Consider the following 20562-nt stretch of genomic DNA (forward strand, 5'->3'; position numbering starts at 1 on the left):
TCAGATTTTATGTATCCCTAGTATAGTGCTTTTCTTCAAGATTGTGCTATGCACCCACATTTCTTTGCAGGTTCATGGAAAATTTTGCCTTCTCTTAGCTGACCTAAAACCTATAGATGCTGAACTTCTCTTTCAGTAATAATAACAACAAATAACTTTTGTGGCATAACTGAAAATATGATCTTGCTTCTTTTCTTTTTTTATTTTTTTTTTTCAGAATCACCAGAAAGAATCAAACCCCCCAAAAAGAATTCATATGGAAAGCAAGAAGGGTGTTGTGTCATTTTATCTCTAATCTCCCACAAATCGATTTGCATCACAGTCACTTTTTCACCCTATATAACCATCTTCTCGCAAAACTTCCCATAACTTTTTCAAATACATAGCAGATAAAACTAATACCAGAGGCAATGTAGGCCCACTGATGAATGAGGTGGGTGCCCTGGTGGTGGAAGACACAGAGAAGGCAGAATTACTGAATGCCTTCTTTGTCTCTGTCTACTCTGCTGGAGGCTGTCCTGGGGAACCCTGTACCCCTGAGACCCCAGATGAAGCCAGGTCAATGGAGGAGTTTGCTTTAGTCGATGAGGACTGGGTCAGGGAGCAATTAAATAGTCTGGACATCCATAAATCCATGGGTCCAGATGGGATGCATTCGCGGGTGCTGAGGGAGCTGGCTGAAGTCATTGCTGGACCGCTCTCCATCATTTTTGCCAAGTCTTGGGAAACGGGAGAGGTGCCCGAGGATTGGAGGAAAGCAAATGTCACTCCAGTCTTTAAAAAGGGCAAGAAGGAGGACCTGGGTAATTATAGACCGGTCAGCCTCACCTCTGTCCCTGGGAAAGTGATGGAACAGCTTATCCTTGGTGTCATCTCAAGGCATATCAGGGATAAGAGGGTCATTAGGGGCAGTCAGCACGGCTTTGCCAAGGGTAAGTCATGCTTGACCAACCTCATAGCCTTTTATGAGAATGTAACAAGGTGGATGGATGATGGCAGCGGGGTGGATGTGGTCTACCTTGACTTCAGTAAAGCCTTTGACACAGTCCCTCACAGCATCCTCACAGCTAAATTGAGGAGGTGTGGTCTAGACAATAGAGTAGTGAGGTGGGTTGCAAACTGGCTTAAAGAGAGAAACCAGAGAGTGGTGGTCAATGGTGCAGAGTCCAGTTGGAGGCCAGTATCTAGTGGAGTGCCTCAGGGGTCAGTACTGGGGCCAATATTATTCAATATATTCATTAACGATTTGGACAAGTTAATTGAGTGTACTATCAACAAGTTTGCTGCTGACACTAAGCTGGGAGGAGTGGCTGACACGCCAGAAGGCTGTGCTGCCATCCAGCGGGACCTGGACAGGCTGGAGAGTTGGGCGGGGAATAACCTGATGAAATTTAACAATGGAAAGTGTAGAGTCCTGCATCTGGGCAGGAACAACCCCAGGTTCCAGTATAGGTTGGGAAATTACATATTAGAGAGCAGTGTAGGGGAAAGGGACCTGGGGGTCCTGGTGGACAACAGGATGACCATGAGCCAGCACTGTGCCCTTGTGGCCAGGAAGGCTAATGGCATCCTTAGGTGTATTACAAGGGAGGTGGTCAGTAGATCGAGAGAGGTCCTCCTTCCCCTCTATTCCACCCTGGTGAGACCCCATCTGGAATATTGTGTCCAGCTCTGGGCCCCTCAGTTCCAGAAGGACAGGGAACTGCTGGAGAGGGTCCAGCGTAGGGCAACAAAGATGATTAAGGGAGTGGAGCATCTCCCTTATGAAGAAAGGCTGAGGGAGCTGGGGCTCTTTAGTTTGGAGAAGAGGAGACTGAGGGGTGACCTTATTAATGTTTATAAATATATAAAGGGTGAGTGCCACGAGGATGGAGCCAGGCTCTTCTCAGTGGCAATGATAGGACAAGGAGTAATGGGATCAAGCTGGAACACAAGAGGTTCCACTTAAATTTGAGAAGAAACTTCTTCTCAGTGAGGGTAACAGAGCACTGGAACAGGCTGCCCAGGGGGGTTGTGGAGTCTCCTTCCCTGGAGACATTCAAAACCCGCCTGGACGCATTCCTGTGCGACCTCACCTAGATGTTCCTGCTCCAGCAGGGGGATTGGACTAGATGATCTTTCGAGGTCCCTTCCAATCCCAAACATACTGTGATACTGTGATACTGTGAACTCCACTGACTGAAAAAAAAAAAAATAATAAAAAGCTACACCAGAGTACAAGAGAAATGGATGTTGATCACCAGGAAAGAAATTACCCATGTGCCTTACTGATCTTGTGACCACATAGGATCATACTGTGCATGTTGAGTTTGACTCTGGGGAACAAGAACTTATTTCTCAGAGACAGAGGTGAAATGATGAGTTTCCACCAATCTATGTGGTTATAATGAGAAATTAGTCTGTTCCTCTGCATACATTGGGAGCAGAATTCCAATGAAGAATACCTGTATCAAAAATACAACCACGCGTTGAGTTATAAAATAGCTTAAAAGACCTCAGATGTTAGTTAATCCATCACGACTTATTGTACTTTGCTCCAGGAAGTTAGTTACACTTGTAAATAAAATAAGGACCTTGTTCCTAGTCTAATTTTGTCTTTCTTCATATGTCAGGTACTGTATCTTATTGTGTTTCTCTCTACTAGTTTAAAGAACATTTTCCTACCCGAGAACTTCTCCCTGTGCAGGGGATGACTGTCTTTTTTGTAAGATTCATAGTCTGAGTTCTTTCCATTATTTCTGTCTTTTGGTCTTTTATGGAAAGATGCTCTTGATGTTTAGCCATCCAGCCACCTTTTAGGACCTTCCACCCCAAAATAATTCCACACAGTGTCAGACATCTACAGAGAGCAACGGAAGTCATGTGAGAACCATGGGGAACAGGAATTTACCAACACCCTTCTTAGACAACATAATTCCATCTGTTTACCACATTCTAGTCTCAGTTTTCCTGTCTTTGGACAACCAAAATTTCACAGATGGAAAAGAGCTAGTTGAAGGGAAACCTAGCAGATTTTCTCCTTTTTATTTTAAAATTTAATTTTCTTGTGCATATTTTCCTCAAACATTCGGCATATGAAATTATACAGCACATCCAGGCTGAATTATATAGCTGAAGACCATAGGAAGTTTTTTGTTGTTGTGTTGATTTTTTTTTTCTTTCTTTTAAGCTGCCTGACACATAAAAAATACTCTGAAAAAGTTTGTTTTTTTTTTTTCCCAAGGCTCTTTGAGGATTTTGTTGAGAGACAAGAAAATCAATTGTTTATACAGCACCATCACTTCATTCCAGGCATGGAGTGAAGCTCACAGTTATTTAACAATAAATCTGGTTCCATGAAATGTGGGTGAACAAAATAAAAATAAGCAATAAAAAATGCTTCATGTATATAGCAAATTCTATACACTGTTTTAAACAACTTTAGAGATGTGGATAAAAAGCTTTTTATTCGTGCAGGACAATGAAGCACAGAGACAGTTAATGACTTATCAGAAGGCACATGAGAAAAAGATCAAAACTGAGATGAACTTAATGTATGAGTGCCTCTTGACCTATTTACAATGCTTTTTAACGGAACCTACAAAACCTTGTGAGGATCAGAGTTAATTTAATTCTTTTTAAATTCAACCTGTAAAGAAGTCATTCCATAGCAACATTTGTTGAATAATGTATTTGAATTAAGACTTCTCAATGATCTCTATGAAAGCACAATGTTTGAAACTGCATGGGAATACACATTGTGAGAAACTCAAGTACTCTGAGTAGTTCGTGGGCTGTTCACAGGAAGCAACCAGTTATCAAGCCACATGACAGCAAGGTATACGGTCACAACAACAGTTCAATGCAAAAAGTGATTTTCTAAAGAAATCATGAAAGTCAGTTTACAGATGACTGTACTGCTTTGGCTGTAACCTTTTAAATAAAGAGCTGTAATGTAAAAAAAAACCCTCTAGTGGGAAAGAGTGCCTTGACTGAGCTATTTGACTCCTAATATTTCCATATGAGATTCCACAATTTAAAGCTCAAGAGCTTTGTCCTGCTCAGCTGAAAGCTCGAAGGATACAGTGGACTTCATCATCAAAATAATATTTAGAATTGTATTTAGTTAATGTCTCAGAAATAAGTGAGGAAAATATGCTGCATATTCACTAATTTTGAATTATTTATACTTTGTGTCACTAACCTTTTCCTCCAAGCATGGGTAAATAAGAACAAGGTCAGCATCAGAGCCTTTCCAACTATTTGTATTTGCACCAATTTGTATCACATTATTAGAATTTACCCCTCAAAATGAGGAAGGCACTGGACGAGAATTTCCTGTGCTATGGTGACTTAAAAGAAGATATGCAGCACTGAATCAATTCTTTGTTTTAGATTTGTTATAAGCTGAGTATAGAGTATTCAAACAAGAAGCAGTGATCCCTAAAGACAACGCAGATAATCTTGGTGATTTAGCTGCTGTGGTCGAATAACAGCCATGTGATCTCAAATAGAAAACTAAGAACAGAAGAGGGAATGGAAAAAGCCAGGAACTGGATGATATTTACATGTTAGGGGACTAAACCTCTGTTGACTGAATACCTGCATAAAATTTCATTAAATATTTCTTATATTTTACCAAATAAGGTTAACAAAGACCTATTCACAATTCCTGTTGTCTATGTTTTGTTTGGGGAAATCAAAAGTTCCTTAGAAAAAAATTTCTTTCTTTCTGTTCTGATGGTGACAGCAAATTATAATAGATAGGCTTCTGTTATCTTCTTTAAGAGACTGAGCAAGTCTATAAATAACAGCTTTTTTTTCTGACGTTTATCAGGATGCAAGGATTGAAAATCATTTTAGTCTTAAACATACATCTTATACATAGAGTTTTAGAATAATCTTCCACATTACTGTTTCCATATGTGCAGCTGCATTTCATTTCAGATTTTTATTTCTTGTTTTAGTGATAGGCAATGAAAATATTTGGATGGTCATCTCTAGTCTGGAAGGGAACAAACAGTGTAAACAGAAAAGAAAATGTTTGAGAAACTAACAGGTAAGGATTAATACGGAAGAGAGAGGAGAAATAAAGGAGAAATAAAACAGAATTTAAGAACAATCTCAAAGGAGACAGGGAAAAATGAGAAAGAAAATAGAAAGACAGTGGTCTATAAAAGAAAAATGGATCTGCATTTAGGGTAAGAGAAAGCAAGTGACAGGGAAAGGACAATAAAACAGAATTGACTGAAGTGGGATTTGAAAGGGAACCTTCAAAGATCTCAAAGTCTCAGCATGTGGTTTGGGTTTTTTTGTTTGGGTTTTTTTTAAACACCTTCACAAGGAAAAGGAGGAATTTCATTTGCAATAGTATAGATCTGCCAAAACCAATGAGCTGTCTTGTCATGTGTGCTTATTAGAATAAAATAAATATGGGAAGGAACCCAGCTTGATTTCATTAGTATGCATTTGCAATAATAGCAACAACAGCAGCAAAAACAGCCAAGATTTTTGAGGAAGTAGTAAGAAAGAGAGGTGATAAATGAAGAATTAAAGATTTGTTGTTTTTTGTTTTTTTTTTTTTTTTCTGGAAAGCAAAAAAAAACTCCAAAGGAGAGGTGAAAAATAATTATTTTAAATATATATATATATGTGTATATATATATATATATATAAATCTAGGCAAAAATGAAATGCAAATATGACACTGGGAGGAAGAAAGGGAGGTGGTGGCAGAGGTTAAAATTCTACTCTAATCACTTACCAATCCATTTTTTAATTTATGAATTCACTCATCCATCTTAATCTCATGACAATATCACATCTGAATGCCCAAAGACCAGAAAGGGTTTAATTTCACTGTCCTCCCTAACAGGCAACTGATCATATCAAGTCATTATTCCTGTTTAGCAGTTTAGCTCTGCTTCTCCTGTGACAGCAAAAAACTGATCTGCAATAGAGCATTCAGTGCGTGAATCCCAATTAAGCTACACCCGCTTTTGCAAGGATGCACCATTGCCCTGCATTCTTTACCTGCACTGTGAAAAGAGACCAGCCAAAGTAGATGACATGGGGTTGTGCCTTGCTTCTCTCCCTGCTCAAAAGCCATTGTAGACACCACCCATACTACTGCTCTGTTTTCTGATGATAAAATGTTGTCCCTGTGCTTTCACACACAGATAGGCCAACTACTAGAGAAGGGTTATGGCCTCTCAGGGTGGAGACAAACAAAGTTTTAGGAATGAAATGAAACTTTCTGACTTCTGAAATGCTTTTGAGTGTCCATACTCTTTTCCATCATGTCTTTCCCAGTTATTTATATTCATTATGATTATTTTAGCCAATGTGAAGTTCTGAGTCACTGCAAATGCATAAATATAGTTAAGGAGAAATGGCAGTTTGAAAATAATGAAGCATTTTGCTAAAAAGTGATATTACTATGCAGTTAATTTCTTTTTTAAATATTCATGAATAGTCAAAACCAATTGCACATTCATTCAGAAATCAAACTTTTTTTTCTATTATTTTCCTTTTTTTTATTAGTAATCCTTGATACCCATATTTTTATGAAGGATTTGTCTTACAGATTCATGAGCAACATTATTCGTGCACCTAGCTAAGCACGAATGACTTCCCGCACAGATATCCTCAAACAAGAAACAAACAGGATAAGAAATATTGAGGGGAAGAGGGATTATCTTTGAGATGTATTTTGTAACATTGAAGAAACTGTCCTTGTGATATTAATGAAATGAAGCTGAGCATTACGATAGGGAAGACAATAAATAAACAAAGATAAAAGTAATCCCAAGTTATAAGCCTATCATAAACTCTTCCAGAAGGTAGAACTTTTTTTCCAAACCTTGCAGGAAGGTGGGAAGTCATACTTCAAGAAAAGATAGGTACAGTGTGGCATCTTCATTGACACTTATTTTACCTTTGAGATTAACCAAAATTAATCAGAATAAATTAGCACCATGGTGCTGTCAGGTGCAAAGAATGTCAAAGGCTTCATGATGACTGTTAGAAAACTGGCAACAGAGGAAAACTGAGCTTTAGTGGCATTTATAAGAACATCTGTTCAGTACTCCCTTGTTCCTCTGCAAAGAGGTAATTAGCACCATGGAGGACACCAAAATATCAGAAAGAAAAAAGAAGACTCCATCATTAGAAGAAGAGAGACATTAATATTAGAGATATCAGAGTTCATATCCACCACCCAGATGCTGATTTGGTCAGGTACAGACTGTGATTAATCCAGGCAAAAGGAAAGACATGACAAAGCAGACCAGCAGTTGAAACCCAGAATTTCTATGGTAACTCTCCCTTCTGATTCACTGGAAGGCTGGTAGAGAGAAATTTGCCAGCTTCATGAAGATGTTACTGATATTGCTATCACAGTATCACAGTATCACAGTATGTTTGGGATTGGAAGGGACCTCAAAAGATCATCTAGTCCAATCCCCCTGCTGGAGCAGGAATGCCTAGGTGAGGTCGCACAGGAAGGTGTCCAGGCGGGCTTTGAATGTCTCCAGGGAAGGAGACTCCACAACCTCCCTGGGTAGCCTGTTCCAGTGCTCTGTTACCCTCACTGAGAAGAAGTTCTTTCTCAAATTTAAGTGGAACCTCTTGTGTTCCAGCTTGATCCCATTGCCCCTTGTCCTATCATTGTTTGCCACTGAGAAGAGCCTGACTCCATCCTCATGGCACTCACCCTTTATATATTTATAAACATTAATAAGGTCACCCCTCAGTCTCCTCTTCTCCAAACTAAAGAGCCCCAGCTCCCTCAGCCTTTCTTCATAAGGGAGATGCTCCACTCCCTTAATCATCTTTGTTGCCCTACGCTGGACCCTCTATCAGAAATCCCTTACTTTCTGAACAACAAAATATTTATTTTCCTTAAAAGAGAACTCTCATTAATTCTGACCAAGAAAAGCAAGCATCATGGCACTAGAAAAATAAAAAGTTGGAGAAGAGAAAACTAATCACTTTTTTCATCATCCTTACAACGATCTTGGTGCTGCCACAGCTACCAGCTTTGTACAAACTGCAGACAGTATTTTGTCATTCATTTTTAGATTTCTTGTAACTTCCAAAGTTCCAGAGGAAATCTACTAGTGATCTCAGTCTTATTTTCAATCACTGTATAAACACTTCTTAGACAATGAAATCTCAACAAACTTCTTTTTGTAGGTTTGTTTGGTTGGTTTTGGGTTTTGGTATAAAAGTAATAATTGGCACAACATCAATCAGATTTATCTGCTTTCTGGGATAAACTAGATATAGAAACAAGCCTGTTATAATTTGGTGCATGATATATTGTTGTAAAATAATAATCAGAAAACTTTATTAAAGTGTAGCAAAAAAAGAAGGTTAGATCCATAGAGAATACAGGTAATGATTTTAGGAAGGGAAAGGCTGAAATCCAAAGAGCAGGGCAAGATCAGAAAATAAATGGGAAACTATCTACTGTGGAAGAAGACATGAAAATAAATTGAAGTTTGGGGGAAGGATGGAAAGTTAAAGTACAAAACTAATAATTTATTTACCAATTCGACCATTTAAAATTCTAATTTATGTACTCATCTATCCCACTCTATGCTGTGTGTAACAAAACTTTCATCAATACAAAACAAAGACATCAACTGTTTGAGCTTTGTCCTTCTCTCACCTGGAAACACTGAAGGGTATTTTATTAATCATTGCTCCTGCTTCATATCTCCCTCTCCTGAAGGCGAGGAGGCTATGAAAGAACTGAGCAGGGATCATTATTTTCATACTTGGCTCTGACCCCTTTCTTTCAGATTTCCACCAGAAGTGAGTTTGGAGACACATCAAGAGAACTGAGCTCTATGGGGAAATTAATTTTACTAGAGCTTCTTGATCAAGTTGAAAATAAAAAAAAAAACAAACATCATTACAGCCCACAGTGATTCCCATCTGTTTCCTTGGAGAACTACACAGGCGGGACTCTCAGGACTTTTGGGTCTGTCTTGATGCAGTATGCACAGCAGAGGATACGGTGGTCTTAGCTTACAGTACACTGCACTGCTCCTCCAAATACCGTCTTGATGAGTTTAATCTTCCTTTCCTTCTAAGCAATTTGATCCCTCTGTTTATACATGCTAACAATATTACTTCATATTAGTGCATTCACTTATATCTCCTATTAACATATATTATATCATAAACAGTATTTTAAGATTTCAGTTAGAAACATTATATTCACTCTTTATCTAATATTGTTAAATAGTGATTTTAAAGCATTTTATAAAGGTCTTACTCCAATGTTTCAGACACGGAAGCTGATACACTCCAAGACTAAGTGAGTCACCCATTCACTAGATTTATAGTTGAGACACAATCTCTCACCAGAGTGATTTACAATCAAGCATTATCTAAATTCCTGCAGAGAGGATATACAGCATAGAAACACTTGAGCTGATCCGAGAACTTCAGATTAGAATAATCTAAAACATCATTTGATAAAATACAGCAGCATTTATTGAACATATTTCATCAACCTCATGTGAAACTTCATAGTAACATAAAATATTAAAAGACAATAGCCTTAGAAACAACTCACAACTACTCAAAGCAACAGGGGATCATGGTGAAAGCCAAATTTGTGACTAGAATGGTCAAATCAACATGAAGGAGATTTTCTACAGTGGACAGGTAGACCTGTGTATCTATGTCTGTTTACATTGTGATCGCCACCTTAGTAATCCACTTTTAAGAAAATCAAATGAATAAGCATAAAATAAGTTTTGAACAAAAGGATCCTTTTTTAAGAGGTATTTAGCCACTAAATTGCTACATAAATATTGGAATCCTGACACAAACAAACCTAATTCAGAATGTAATTCTATTACATTAATTGTTTCTGTTTCTCCAAATCCTATTTTTCCCTCATGTTATCTTTTAGCTGTTTTTCATGTTCAGAAACATATTCTGTCTGTACACCACAGCAGATGAGACTCTTTACAGCATCTGTTTCATCCAATTTTAAACTTCTCATGTGAAAGATCCTCTAGCAGAGAACTGGTATTTGTGAGCTCTGTAAATTCTGTCTCTCTTTTAGACATGTTTTCTTAGATTCAAACACATCATAAAACTGTCAATCTTAAACTGAGAATCTGAAATCATCAAGCATCCTGCACTTGATTCATTATTGAAGTGTATTGTTTACTTTAAGTGCATTCTTCTCCTCACTCTTATTAAATAATAATGAGGAAGCAAAAGTGAAGTAGGAAAAAAGGCAAAACTGCATGTTGTTTCACATGACCTGAAATGTTAAGGAGGTCTTATCACAGCAATCTGTTTAAAGAGGAAAGTTACTGGCTAAGAGAAAAGGTAGTAAATGCATGGAAGTCTTGATTCGAGATCTGTTACTTGAGAGTGTTTCTCTTAAGCTATAATATGAGGCATCCAGTCATATTTTCCAAATGGCAATTGAGATGCTGGCGACAATTATTTTCTCCTGAACAAATGCAATAGTAACTTGGATGCAGATGGGTGGCTGACAAACAGCCTCAGCAAGAGATAGAGCACAAACACTGGCCAGGACAGCTTGAGTGTTTCAAGCTCTCAAAAACCAGGACAACAAAATGCTGGATGTCAAATATCAAATGATGAAACTTCACAGCTTTATGTGAAGAAAATCATTGTGGTTGGCAATGTCTCCAAGTACATTCCCCCTGGCAGAAGAGAAGAAAATGACCTGTTGAACCATAAATGGATGGTGTGTGTCTGAGAACTCAGCATAAATAATTTTGTCAAGAAAATTTGGTTCTTCTATGATTCTAAAGTATTTGCATAGCATTGCATATTCTTTGTTTGTTTCCATAGAGAAGTATTTGGTAGAGCTGAGGTTACCATAGACAATACTAGAGGGAAAACGAAACCTACAAAGTAAAGAAGAAGCAAGTAGAGATGCAAACTGTCCTAGTCAGGGATATGTGCTGTGCTGTTTTCTCTACAGTTCCCCACTGAATTGCAGGGATAAATGTTGGGTATAATCCACAGTAAAGGAAGAGAAGTCACAGAAAAGATCACCAGTCATCCTACAAGCAGTCATGAGACCATCCCAGCAATTCTGAGCTTGATTTGCAGCAACAGCCATTGGGTGACAATGATAACTTTTGCACAATACAATACATAAAGCCACATACTGAACCACAAATTGACATGGTTAACAAATTTCCATGCAACACCAAAAACTTTGTACACAGAAGCTAATGTAAACATGTCTGCAAAGTAGAGACTAAGAATGTACATCAGTATGGTCACCTGCAAGATAAATCTTGATGTGCTCATAAAGATCAAGAACATATTGACGGAAGAATTTTTTTTTTTTTTTTACTTTTTATCCAGTAAATGGTATTAAACAGCTGTAATAAATCCATTTCCAATATCTCTAACAACAACTTCAATAGCTACAGTAATTACTGAAATTATAAGAATTGGTGGCAACATCTTGCTGCTTTGGTCACCTATGCCTGAGTAACTTGTGGAGCTCTGCAAGAAATTGAGCTCACCTGACGGTATCTGACTAGTCCCAGCTCCAGCCTGCTCACCTGGTACCTAGGAACTAAAGGACATATGGAAATGATAGTGGAAAATGATTGGTGACATTCTTCCTGAATGTGCAAATCAGAGAGGAATCTGATAATTAGTTTTAACTTTTTACATGCATTAGATTTGCCTGTGCTTTTCCCTAGGGGTGTGAAATAGCCAGCTGTATTAACATCCCCATCTTTTGTCCATTTTTTTTGTATTCCTACCTAGAACAAGAGAAATCTCTGTGGCTCTCTGGTTACAATCATGCAACCCAACACAGGAAACAACATATGTTAAGAGACATCAAGACATCTTATATTGTAACTGCTAGCTTTCATACTGCCTTGAAGGTCTATCAATTATAGCTACACCAAGTAGTTGCAGCCATTTTAACACGAAAAATATTGTACAGCCTCCAGCCCTGTTTTAGTGGAGCCCCCCAGACAACAAGCTGTATTTACCCAAAGGTTATAGCACCATATATCTGACCACTTCTTAGATATTAGATCTTCTTTTGTTCAAATATATGGGATCAAAAGATGACAGTGACCAGTTGTATGATGAGCAGTAATGACAAGTTAGTGAAGCAGAACAGTCCATCTATCACAACCCCGTTAAAAGCTCCACCTTCTCCAGCACACTCCACAGAGATTTCTTCTTCTGGACAGCAAATCTAGACCTGTTCTGCTTTATGGAGTGAAAGTCTTTCATCCATCTCCATATCTATGTCAGCTTTGGCTAGATGCTCTAATGAACGTAACAGTCCAGAACAGTGGGTGCAGCCCATTAATCTGCATCCTTCATTAGTTCTTAGTTATAAATTTATATGTCTGGATTTACAGAACAGTTTGTCCTCATCTTCTCAACTCCAGGCCCATTAATCCATTCTGTGAATACAGGATTGGCATATTAATATATTCTTTCTTTGAATTAGAGAAATATGAAATGAAAAGTGAAGATGTTGACAACAGTGTAAGGAGCAGCTGAGATGATTTGGCCACTGGAAAAAGTCTAAGTTCTTTGGCAGTCAAATGTTCATTGGTTTTGTGGGAAAACTGACATATGCTTTTAGAGACTATTTCTCAACAGAGTAAAATGACTCAAAGTCAAAGATAGACAAGCTTCTAATCTGAATGTAGTAAAAACTGCTAACTGGATTTATAACTTACCATTGCATCCAAGCTTCAAGCTTTTGTTGAATTGTTCAGAAGAGAAACAACTAAATTATATTGGTATAAGTACATTTTTTCCATTAACTTATTGAAATTGAAAGATGGATTTTAAAACTCCATGGCTTTTGTTGCTGTCAGTATTTCATTCACATAAAATTTGCATTCCAGTTTAGGTCCTAGTAATCATAAGAACTAAGAGGTCGTGGAGGTGGCATTGTTTTTCTTAAAAAGAGAGAATACTTCATCACAACAATGCAAATTAAAAAAAAAAAATAATGAGGCACATTTACGAAATATTGTATATCAGCTCCAAATTTCAAAAACCACAAGGGAAAACAAACAAACAAACAAACAAATCTAAACTGAGAATACATTGGCATGTTTATTTTTTCTATCATATCCTTCACAAAAAAATATGCAAAATAATGGAAAAGTCACATCTTACTAAGGAAAAAAATAATAAAGGATGCCTCAACTACTCAACGCCTACAGTGCATTTTAAAGTAATACATATAGAGCTTTCTGTACACAGAATATGAATTACATAATTATGGTAGTCAGTTACCTCAAAAATATAGTCATTAAGTTACTTAAAGGAACATGACAATAACACTTTATTTTTACACACATAAAAAAATAGCACTGCAATTATAAAGTAAAAGAAACTACAATGGAAGGTGCAATCTAGAAAAATGCATGACTCAAATAGATTCTTAACTGTTCTAACAGTTACAAAATTCTATTCTATCTTCATATACAGTATAAAAAATAAGAATTTTGAAGAAAACTGTATCTAATCTTTACCTAGCCATTTCATTTTCCTCTAAGCAAGACCAAAAATGAGCATAACTACTTGAGACACAAAAGAAGATTTCTGCCTTGAAGAGTCCTTCTGTTTTCTTGAGAAAGAAGCCATCACACAACCTGTGCACCCTGGAAGTATTTAAGTCTTCACGACTCAGGTAAACTAAATAGCTTGTCCATCAGCACTCTGTCAGTGACCTATGTTTAACATGCTCTGCTCCCAGGAATGGCTTCTATGTAAATATTTCTCTTGCTTTTGTCTCCTAGTAGCTCAAGGCCACCCTGGCAGACTGTACTGGTATTTGGCTTGCAATGGGTCACTGCGTAAACGTGAATAGCACACTTCAGTCTGGGAATCTTCTCTGAGGAATTCCTTGACATTAACCTGAGGAAGAGGTAGAAGTCACCTCATAGATCATCCTAAAACTTCTGGAAAGAAGAAAAAAAAAAAAAAAAAAAAAGACTACTAGGTGTTTGGGTTCGTTTTCTCTCTGTTCTAACAAGTCTAAAATTCCAAAATTTGTAAGAGTGATTGATAAATGTACAGATTTGGAGGCGAATGAAGTCTATAGTTCAGAATGATGCTGTATATCATCATAGGATCATAGAATACTTTGAGTTGGAAGTGACCTTCAAGGCTCATCTAGTTCAACTTCCCTACCATGAACAGGGACATCTTCACCCAGATCAGGTTGCTCAGAGCCCTGCCCAGCCTGGAATTGGATGTCTCCAACGTCACCACCTTTCTAGGCAACCTGGACCAGTGTTTCACCACCCTCATAATAAAAAATGTCTTCTTCATGTCTAGCTTGAATTTCCCTTCCTTAGTTTAAAACCATCACCCTTTGTCCTAATGCAACTGACCTTGCTAAAATGGCGACAATAAGGCCTCCGTGGAGCCATCTCTTCTCCAAGCTGAACAACCCTAACTCTCTCAGCCTGTCCTCACAGCAGAGCTGTTCCAGCCCTCATGATTTTTGTGGTCTCCTCTGGACCCGCTCCAACAGGTCTGTGTCTTTCCTATACTGAGGGCTCCGAAACTGAATACAGTACTGGAGTACACCAGAGCACAGGGGCAGAATCATCTCCCCTGACCTGCTGGCCATGCTCCTTTTGATGCAGCCCAAGATACAACTGACCTTTTGGGATGCAAGTGCACATTGCCAGCTTTCTGGGATGGGGAATCCTTTTGGGGACCTTTACCCATTTTCTGCAGGGTATTCTATTAAAATCAGAACTACACAGAGTGGCACAAAAGAGTCTTTTCTAGTGTTTCTATCCACAAATCACCTTGGTTGGCTGTAAATACTCATTTTTTAATTACAGTGGCTGTATATCAAGAGTTTCATGCTCTAGTCACTGAAGTTTCAGTTTCAGACAGTATTTGATATGATGAATAATACTCAGCTTAATCTATTTCTATTTCAAATAAATTATGATGAAAATAATGACAATTACTGCACACACTTAGAACTTGACTAATACTTAGATTGTAGGAGTCCTTGGTATTTCAGTTATGTACTTAGGAGATGTCAATATAATCTTAGCAACAAAACCAGAGAGCAAGATTTTTAAAGACACACAAGCATATGTCGTTAGGTATATTTATGGGTTCAAACTGGAACACAAGAGGTTCCTCTTAAATTTGAGAAGAAACATCTTCTCAATAAGGGTAACAGACACTGGAACAGGCTGCCCAGGGGGGTTATGGAGGCTCCTTCTCTGGAGGCATTCAAAACCCACATGGACACCTTCTTGTGTAGTCTCATCTGGGTGTTCCTGCTCCAGCACATTCTGTGATCCTGTGATATGAAATCAGACATACAGATTCACTTTGGTCCCCACAATAAGAACAGCAGCAATCTGCATGAAATGAGAATTGTAATAAAGGAAATGAGGTACTCTGCAAAGTACAAAGAAAGACATCAAAAGCTTGCATAACCCTCCACTCCACCTAGGGAAGTGATTTTTCCCCTGAACTTTGCACTCGTGAGACCACATCTCAGATCCTGTGTTCAGTTCTGGATCACTCATAGCAAGAAAGCCCTTGAGGTGCTGGAACAAGTTCAGAGAGGGGCAACGAAGCTTGTGAAGGGTCTGGAGCACAAGTTTTACGAGGAGCAGCTATGGCGACTGAGGTTGTTTAGCCTGGAGAAAAGGAGACAGAGGGGAGACCTCCTCCATCTCTACAGCTACCTGAAAGGAAGTCGTAGTGAGGTGGGGATGGGTCTCTTTTCCCAAGTAGCAAGTGATAGAACTAGATGAAATGACCTCAAGTTGCACCAGGGGAGGTTTATATTGGATATTAGGAAAAAGTTATTCACAGAAGGGGTTACTGGGCATTGGAACAGGCTGCCCAGGGCAGTGGCGGAGTCACAATCCATGGAGGTATTTAATAGATGCGTAGATGAGGTTCTTAGGGACATGGTTTAGTGGTGGACTTAGCAGTGCTAGGTAATGGTTGAACTCAATGATCTTAAAGGTCTTTACCAACACAAAGGATAGTATCATTCTATGAATATACAGAATACGTCAGAGTGAGTCCCTTGAGTTTAAACTCCGGTGAACTTACAAAAGCAGCTGAGCCACAGAGTAAAGCGGAGAGTAGCAATTCTTAAAAATAATCATAGGACAATGTTAGTGTGGCACAAATTGTAAATACTGGAGAGAGGTATGTGAACTTATATATTTTCCTTTGCAAGATAAATCTCACTGTATACAGAGAAGTCTGGTTCAGCCCATGGTATAACAATTTTCCTTCTTTGATTAATACTTTCCAATTAACAATGGTCATAAATACACGTCCTATAATCCCTACAATTATTTTAATTGTTAAAGTAGTTAGAGACATTATTACAACACAGCAAACAGTTTCTGACTCTTGTAAAACCCTCCCTGTTTGCTTCATACAGAGATCTATGAAACAGCAATTAACTGGTATCTGGGTTAATCTTTTGGCATTTTATTCTGAGCAAGAAGTGTATGAATAGGGTACTGAAAGATTCATTTCTGGTATTGTTCAGGAAGATGCATATCTCGGAAACATCACTGATGAATCATCCAACTATGGCCACTGTTTCACGATTTTTAGTGAGAAGTAATTGTCTATGGCTGGATTTGAAATAGGAAAAATTAGAACATGTTCAATAGGACTGGCTTTTTCTTCTCATAGAGTTGTTGCTGCTATTTTTCCTAAGCAGGAGCTTGGGGGTTTTTTCGTGACATCACAGGTACTCAGACTTCCACCACCCTTCATTATCATAGCTCATCTCTCTGTATGCTAAGAGATGAGTATTTTGGTGCTTTTCTCAACACCAATCTGAATTTGGATCAAATTTCAAAATTTGAGATATGATAACTCCAGCACATTCAGGAAAAACAAACAAACAAACAAAAATAGCATTGACAAAAACATGTTAGAGATGGACATCTAGAACATCTACACAGCTGAGCTTCCTTGCAGTCTGAGAATCACGGTTCCCATCTGATGGACACATGGACATGTAAAGGCTGATCCATGATCCAGAGTGAAATGAGGATGAGACTAGGGTGCTTATCTGAACATGAGCCTGGGCAAGTAGTTCCAAGCCTGGCAATTTGAATTTAACCTCAATAGTCTGTTTTTGCAACAGGTGAGCTGGCCCTAAGCCAAGAGTGCTCTTGATCACCAACCTAACTACAGTGCCAGGATCTGCAAGTCTCCCTCTTGTCTCCTGTTTAAAAGTAAAATAATACCCAGCTGTAACCCTGGAATTTAATTTTGAGGTTTTACTCAGACAGAAAAATCTTGGAAGAATTTCAACTTTTTATGTACATCCTACTGAATTATAGTTTTGCATTTGACAAGTGTTAACCATTTGCTGACTGCTACTGTGTGATTCTACCACAACTACATTAGAGAACTTACAAAACAGCCCAAGAACTCAGGAATGAATATTACCATGACAGTAAACATTCCATTTCCTAATAAAGGGAGTCAAGGAGATGAGATTGTTTATACTGTGTGATGGAAAAAAAAAAAAAAAAAAGAAAAGAAAAATGTTTTATTTCAAGTTGGAGGAAGAACACTGATTTCCAGGAAATGATAGCAAATTTTGTTCTTTGGAGTAAGTGGCTACAAGAGCTTCATGACATTTTTTTCACCTCTGTATCATGAACTCCTTAGCAAATAGGCTTTTTACAGCCCATAATAAATTGTACACAGCATTTATAACTCATTTTTCATACAGTTCAGCTCTGATTAAAATCTCTGAGCAGTGGCATAAGACAGTGAAATACTGTTGCTGTGAAGATCCTTACAGTAAAATAATTTAAGAAAACAAAACACAGGAGCATACTTCTTGTATAAGATACAGAAAGTGGCCTACAAAAGAAATCTTGCAAAGAGAGTTGTAAAGGAGAGCCACCAACCTCCGGATTTAAGAAGTGTATCCAGAAGCAGCATTCTTGGCTCTGTTACCAGCTGTTTGTATCTGTGACACTTTCCAAAATAGTTTATCAACAGTTCAACACATATTTGACAGGATATAGAAGACTTGTGAACCTTAATAAAATATCCTGTATCTCATAAACAACAGTAAATTATGCTGCCATTTAACACATTCTGACTTGATATTGTACAAAGAAATATTGTTGCAAAATATCGCAAGAAATGTGTGTGAAAGGGTGATAATCTATTTTACGATTAATTTGCGAGTTGTCATGCTAGTGTCATTATTGTACTAGGGATAACGCACTGTTAATTTCAGTACAACACTTTTTTTTTAAAAAAAAGGTCATTGTCAAAATGGAATATCTGTTGGACACAGCTAATGGAAAGAGCACTCTAAAATACTTCTGGGAGGTCAAAAATATCAAACAATGTAACACTGATCAAAATGAAGGTGTAACTACAACTTTAGAGAAGAATGCATGTACACCCCAAAAGAAAGGAGTAGCAGATAGAAACAAACTAATTACTATTATCAGTTTCTCCTTGCCATGAACAAAAGGAGTTTAATATATTCACTCATTAATTCAAGGCAGTATTGGCAAAGATGAGTTTATGGTTTATACCATACAAAGTATGAAAGGAAATGTGCTCAGCTCCCATATAATGCTGGATACTACCTGCATCACTTCCTCTCATTTCCACCTTTCATTCTCTAGTTTATGTCCTCCTTTGCCTAACAGGACCCCCTTCCATACACTGGCAATTGATATAATTCCCTCCCATATCCGCTTTTCCAAAAAGCCTTACCAAAACCTTTCCCCATATCAGTGTAAAGACCAGAAAATTGCTCCTCCTTCCCCTGTCTAAATTCCATTCATGAAGGAACTGACTTCACACCTCTAATTACAGCTTCCTCAGTGCCGGATAAAGGGTTACTTAAAGCTTTACCATCTGTCCTAAGAATGAACATTGTGTTAGCTGGTTCAACAATAAAGCCTTTTGTTTTCATCTCCATATCAACATTGCGAATGATCACTGTCTGCAGCCATAGTTACATCCTTATCTAATTTTTGTTACTGCCACTGGAAGAACTCCTCTCAACTCTTTGTTTCATTGTGCATGATACAAACATCAGTCAGGAAGCTGAATAAATTTAAGTTATAATAAACATTAATTTTCAGGGAAAGCTTTTCAATAAAAGCATATTGCTCCTCAGTTCTGGGTTTCAATATCATATATATTTTTCTTGCCCTTATTAAAAAAAAAGTAAAGACTTTTAAGCATGACTGAATATTTTAAACTTCTTAGTTTGTCATTTTCATGGAGTTTTCCCTTGCACACAGCTGAAAGCTTGCAAAAAATTTTGTCATCCTACACAACACTAAGAAGAAATATCTCTAATTACATCAGTCAGAGCAATAGACCAGGATAGCCTGTGTTGCCCAGGGAACATAATGGCATTTTAAGCTTTGAAAACCCAGTCTTGGATCACCCGGAGAGCATTTTTTTTTCTTGTTAAGCAAGGGAAGAAAGGGTGTGGGGAAGCCAAATGATGTCAGAAAGCTGATAGAAAAGGTAAATCATAAGGAAGTTGAGCTGTGTTCAATATTCTCTGTCTTAGTCTACTAGCAATAAAGTCAAATGTGTGGATAACAGGATGCAACAACAACAACAACAACAAAGTGCATGCACAGAAATAGGCAAGTCCAAAATTGCAAAATTGTCTTTCAAAGGCGTATTAAATCAAATTTTAGCACATGAGCGCTAGGAAAATCAGGCTACTGAAGAAACCATTTAGCAGTCCATTCAGGGACTTGCAGAGCTATAGCTGCTCCTCATCTCACATGGGTGAACAGTCTGTCATAATGTCAGAAATCACCTCGTCACCATTCTCTCTGTTTGTCACAAATACTCTCCATATCCTAGTGTCACTAGAGTTTAAAATGACTACTGATCAGCATCTGCTTTCCAAGAATCTACTACTGATGCTGTTCCACACTATTCGGGGAGTCACTACATCCAAATGAATGAAATTCTTTACTTTTGTCAGGTTACTCAACAGTCATACTTTCTATGAAACAAGATTGAAAAGAAAGAATGCATTTGGCTTACTCTATCCAGGAAAAGGTTAAAATGTTGCGTTTGAAAATGAAACACAAAGTTGCAAAATTATAGAATAATGTGCATCATCAAGCTTATGTTTAACAATCAAATCTCCTTGTATGATCCAGATTCTCAACAGTTTGATTTTCCTTTCCTTTCCTTTCCTTTCCTTTCCTTTCCTTTCCTTTCCTTTCCTTTCCTTTCCTTTCCTTTCCTTTCCTTTCCTTTCCTTTCCTTTCCTTTCCTTTCCTTTCCTTTCCTTTCCTTTCCTTTCCTTTCCTTTCCTTTCCTTTCCTTTCCTTTCCTTTCCTTTCCTTTCCTTTCCCTTTTCCTTTTCCTTTTCCTTTTCCTTTTCCTTTTCCTTTTCCTTTTCCTTTTCTTCCCCTAGGATTACATTCTCATAAAGACTGTCTGGCTACTCTGTTGTTAATATTCTTAACGAGACTGAGTAGTTAGAAAGCTGCTTCTTGCTTCTCTTTCACCAAATCATAGCTGCAAGAACAGCCC

General features: G+C 37.9%; 1 protein-coding gene and 1 pseudogene across 3 annotated transcripts in view; both read right to left on the reverse strand.

Moving 5' to 3' along the window:
- Positions 1-20562, reverse strand: part of TENM4 (teneurin transmembrane protein 4) — a 1673798-nt gene that overhangs the window by 1500602 nt on the left and 152634 nt on the right. The window lies entirely within an intron of this gene.
- On the reverse strand, positions 10633-11460 carry LOC136110418 (taste receptor type 2 member 40-like; annotated as a pseudogene).

The sequence above is a fragment of the Patagioenas fasciata genome, chromosome 1, assembly GCF_037038585.1.
Source record: "Patagioenas fasciata isolate bPatFas1 chromosome 1, bPatFas1.hap1, whole genome shotgun sequence".
In the NCBI taxonomy this organism is placed as follows: domain Eukaryota; kingdom Metazoa; phylum Chordata; class Aves; order Columbiformes; family Columbidae; genus Patagioenas; species Patagioenas fasciata.